The 5,270-nt window shown below is 43.5% G+C and overlaps 1 pseudogene across 1 annotated transcript; it reads right to left on the reverse strand.

The window, feature by feature from the left end:
* Positions 1-1,555: 1,555 nt before the first annotated feature.
* On the reverse strand, positions 1,556-2,616 carry LOC308437560 (small ubiquitin-related modifier 2-like; annotated as a pseudogene). The gene is made up of 3 exons: positions 2,574-2,616; positions 1,741-1,941; positions 1,556-1,623 (listed from the first exon to the last, which is right to left on the reverse strand). The product of its transcript is annotated as a small ubiquitin-related modifier 2-like (transcript).
* Positions 2,617-5,270: the final 2,654 nt, after the last annotated feature.

Below are 5,270 nucleotides of genomic sequence, written 5' to 3' on the forward strand. Positions count from 1 at the left end.
CCTTTTTCCTCATCATTATAAACGTTTTAGACTCTATAGAGAGATTATATTCTCCTTCAACTTCAGGATCTTTCTACAGATGTCTTGAAAATATTTAGGAGGCTATGTTTTAGCCATAAAACAGAATAGTAAAAATATATTGTGGTAGGGATGTAGCCTAGTACAGCCTTAGATTGGATCCCCAATCACTGAAAACCAAACAAGCAAACGCTTCAAGCAGAAGCATTTTTAAACGGCAACTTCAGTTTGGAGAACTGGAACTTCATTTCTCTGTGAGCAGCAGACGCCCTTGACTGCTGAGCCATCTCTCCAGTCAGTTTCTGACAGGGTACCTTACACTAGAGCCCAGGTTGACTGAAACATACTATGCAGCCCATGCTAACGCTTGATATTTTTATGAGAGAGGGAGGGGAGAGGGAGAGAGAGAGCATGCCAAGTGTGTGCAGTTGCCCACAGAGGCCGGAAGTTGAAGAATTGCCTGGAGATGGAGTGGTAGTGAAAGGAGTTCATTCTTCAGGTCCCATTCAGAAACGAAGGCGTGGACCATTTGCCACCTCTGCTGGGTGAAAGGTCTGCAGTTCTGCAGCTGGTCCTCCTGACCCAGCTACTTTGAGGCTGGTTTCTGCAGCCTCTAGTTAGCGTCTCACAGTGACGCAGTTGGAGGCTAGGTAAAGGCTCAGTGGGGAATTGAGCTGGTCTAAGTAGAAGTCTCAGGGGCAAAGGGGAGGGGGACTTACTCCTGCTCTTTGTTCTCATTGCTATGACTCTCAGAGCCTGTGTTAACTTGGTGAGAAAAACCTGACTGCAGGTCTGCACATAACTCCAACCATAAACTGAATAAGAGGTTACAACAGAGAATGCCTAGGTGCATGTACACTAGGAGTAACTATCTGGCTTGACTTTCACCGTTTGTTACTAGCTTGCAGGGTCATGGTAAAGTTTTAGATTGTAACTAAGCTGTCCTTGAAATCTTGTTTAAACAAACTCAGTCAATATCTTATCTCCTGTTTTTGCACCTGGGGTCCTGTGATACACACACAAACACACACACACACACACACACACACATACTCACACACACACACACTCACACACACATACATATATATCCTTTTTTCATTTTAAACAAGAAGTTTATTTAAACAAGACATTTGACTTTAAGGGGAAACTATTTTGGATCATTTTGTTCAAGAGTACTTTAGCCCTACTTAAAGACAGCCTGCCTAGGCTGGAGAGATGGATCAGTGGTTAAGAGCACTGACCGCTCTTCCAAAGGTCCTGAGTTCAGTTCCCAGCAACCACATGGTGGCTCACAACCATCTGTAAGGGGCTCAGATGCCCTCTTCTAGTGTGTCTGAAAACAGATACAGTGTACTCACATAAAATAAATAAATCTTAAAAAAAAAAGCAATATGCTTGTGCACATACACCACTGGAGGAAGACAGAAACCTACACTGTAGTAGTCAGGATGTGACAGAACCAAATTGCAGCTTTCTGATTGAGAATGCATTCTTGGTCTCTAACAATTCTGGAGTACAGTAGCAGGCTCCCTTTTCAGTAGACACCTCCCGTCTGCTGCTGGAACACATCAATCTTATCCTCATCCTCCATTTCCAGCAGTGCTGGTGTGTCTGGTTTTTTTTTGTTTTTGTTTTTGTTTTTTTTTTTTTTTTTTTTTTTTGATTGGTTGCCCATTGATCTGGAATGTGACTACCTCATTGACAAGCCCTGCCATTCACAATAGACTTTCATTAGTTCACTAAGTGGTGAGTGCCTCTAAATCTTAAACTGTGCCACAGAACCATCCTGTCCCGCCATCTTCAAATTAATATGATGGTTGTTCTCAGTCTTGACTCCTTCCTTGGGTTCCTGTTGACTGAACGTGGTGAGCACTGGAGTCTCCCCAGCTGGGGCTTCACAAAAGAGGCACCAGGTGTGCACTAGAGGAGCACAATGGTATACACATCCTTTACGACCTTCAATTAACGTTTTTCTAACCCCTTGGAATCTGCCCTAAGTTTTAGAAGTCTGCTATTATCTCAGAAGCAATTAAGCAGTCCTGTTATAAAAGGAATGTCTCTGTGGGTATTGTCATTTAGAAACAATGGCGACCCTTGCATGCTAGATGTTTCTGCAGAATAAACTGCTCTGTCTTTGTCTGAGTCTGGGGTCCTCCAAGGATTTTCAAACTCTGACAGTGAGATGCTTGACACAGGTGTTAGGAACTCAGGTCCTCTGCAAGAGCCGAAAGCACTGTTAGGTGATGACTCATCTCTCCAGCTGATGACCTCATTTTTCAAGGCACTGTGTTCTAGCAGAGCAGAACCTCTCAGATCTGACATTAATTTAATTAAGTGTGAGGGATCAGTTAAACCTTCTGGTCCCATTTCCTAATCCTTTATTTGTGTTTCATGCAGTGACATTTCCTCCAACCCAAGTTGTTGGGGTGGACTGAAATGTGCACATAAATAATAGATAACAGTGTCATTATCAGGTGTCTGTAACTCAAGGCTGTCACACGCATGCGCTGTCACATGCATATGGTGCCCTCTAGCCTGCCTGCCTTCCTGACATTGAATCATGGCCAAAATCACACTTTCTTTTTGGCTATGCATGCTTAAGTGTTCTACATACAGTTCTAAAATGATTTTCCATCATTTCTTGTCTTACAGCATTGGCTCACATGCAAGAGCTAACCACAGCCTGAAAATTAGTGTATGAAATATCAAATGTAAGTCTTTTCTACCCGATACTATGAAACTTGTATTTAGGGCAATTAATTCAAATCTTTTTACTCACCTCCTCCACCTTGTAAACATTTTTTGAAAATATTTTGCTCTCCCCAGACCCTGTAAAATCTTTGTTCACACACATGTCCCGTACTGTGTTCCAGGAATTTGATGGCTTAGAGATCCCTCTCCCCTTCCGTCACTTTCTGTGCACCAATTCTTATAAGACTAGTTAGCTGGATTAAGACTGTGAGGTGAGACCCCAGCCAATGGGGAAAAGCCACAGTCACCACCGAGGTGCAGTAAAAACCAACGCACCCCCTGCCCCGTGTGTTTGCTCTTCCAGAGTAACACGTTTGCCTGTGCTGACAATTCCATTGGAATCGTGGTCTCTTTGTTACCTAAACTTATTTCTAACAGTATATAATTTGTTTTATTTTTCATTTTCTAGGCAGTCACAGGTCAGAGGTAGCCCTGAACCTCAAAAGCAAGTTTGTACTTGGGACTTTTGAACAAGGTTGAGAATGTGACGTTGGACTAAACTCGGTTTGCATGGTGATTCAGCCTTGAGATCTTGGTGGCAGGGTATGAGCTATGGTTGCTTGAATGCTAAATGTTCTTCACCCGCTCATGCATTAGAATACCTTTTCCTCAGATGCTGATGCTGTTGGGAGATGTCCTGGAACTTTTAGGATGTGGAGCCTTGCTGAAGAGAGTTCACTGAGGGCAAGCGTTGGGAACAGAACATGCAACCTCTCTCCACTTCTAGTGCAGTCTCTCTGCTTCCTCTGGAGCCATAGACAAACTAAACTCTCCCTTCTTTAAGTTGCTTTCGTCAATGGTGTTACCACAGCAACACCAAGGACCTGATACATTGGCTGTGTCTGGAGATATATTTAACAGGAATTGTCCATGAAAGGGATGCCATTGATACTTATAGGCATATAAGCTTACTAAATTGTTCAGTCAGGTATATGTGCAGGCTGGAGTCCTGGGTTGCTAGGTGCATTCTTAGGAGAAATGTACATGTGTACAATACATGTAGGTGATGGGGTTCTGTATTAAGCATTGCTAGAAGGGGAAATATGTGGATTGGAGAGATAGCTCAGCAGTTAAGAGCGCTGACTGCTCTTCCAGAGGTCCTGGGTTCGATTTCCAGCAGCTTCTTGGTATCTCACAACCATCTGTTCTGTAATGGGATCCCTTGCTCACTTCTGGTGTGCCTGAAGACAGCTACATTGTACTTGCATGCATGAAATAAATCCTTTTAAGAAGGAGAAGAGGAAGAAGAGGAGGAAGAGGAATAAAAAAAGAGGAGGAGGAGGAAGAGGAAGAAGAGGAGGAGGAAGAGGAGGAAGAAGAGGAGGAGGAAGAGGAGGAAGAGGAGGAAGAAGAGGAGGAAGAGGAGGGGGAGAAAGAAGAGGAGGAAGAGGAAGAAGAAGAAGAGGAGGAAGAGGAGGAAGAGGAGGAGGAAAAGGAAGGAGAGGGGGAGGAAGAGGAAGAAGAGGAGGAGGAGGAGGAAGAGGAAGAAGAAGAAGAGGAGGAGGAGGAAGAAGAGGAGAAAGAGGAAGAGGAGGAGGAGAAAGAAGAGGAGAAAGAGGAAGAAGAAGAGGAGAAAGAGGAAGGAGAAGAGGAGGAAGAGAAAGAAGAAGAGGAGGATGAGGAAGAGGAGGAGGAAAAAGAAGAGGAGAAAGAGGAAGAAGAAGAGGAAGAGGAAAAAGAGGAAGAGGAAGAGGAAGGAGAGGAGGAGGAAGAGGAAGAAGAAGAGGAGGAGGAGGAGAAAGAGGAAGAAGAAGAGGAGGAAGAGGAAGAGGAGGAGGAAAAAGAAGAGGAGAAAGAGGAAGAGGAGGAGGAGAAAGAAGAGGAGGAAGAGGAAGAAGAAGAGGAGGAAGAGGAAGGAGAGGAGGAGGAAGAGGAAGAAGAAGAGAAAGAGGAAGAGAAGAAAGAAGAGGAGGAGTAGGAAGAGGAAGAAGAGGAGGAGTAGGAAAAGAAAGAAGAAGCGGGATTCAGGTATAGCCCAAGCCAACTGGATCCCGATTGCCAAGCTACTTCCTGTGCTCGCCTCCCTCAATATGAAACTAGATATTAGGAGTGAGAGTCTTTCTTAATAGCTATCTTTGCATCACAGCATTGGGCCGGTGCAATGGCTGAATGGATTGAAAAATATTTGCTGCCCTAAGAACCTGAGCTTGATGCCTCAAACTTACAGAACCCATATAAAGCGGGACCAACTTGCCTCCACACATTCACAGTAGAACTTGTGAGTCACATACACACACACACACACACACACACACACACCATAGGTACACACTAACACATAAAATAACTTTAGAACATAAATTCTAAGGTTCTGAAGAGCTTCTATTCAACAAAGCAAAATAAAGTATTTTTTAAAGAGAGAAAAGAATCATGCCTTCACTTATTTTTTTCAGAAGACTTAAAGTTTTAATTTATTTTTAAATTATGTACACGCATTTGTACATAATTATATACATGTACACATCTGTGGGTACACATATATGAGGGTGGGATTCTGT

This window comes from Micromys minutus (assembly GCF_963924665.1).
Source record: "Micromys minutus genome assembly, chromosome: 26".
Taxonomy (NCBI): domain Eukaryota; kingdom Metazoa; phylum Chordata; class Mammalia; order Rodentia; family Muridae; genus Micromys; species Micromys minutus.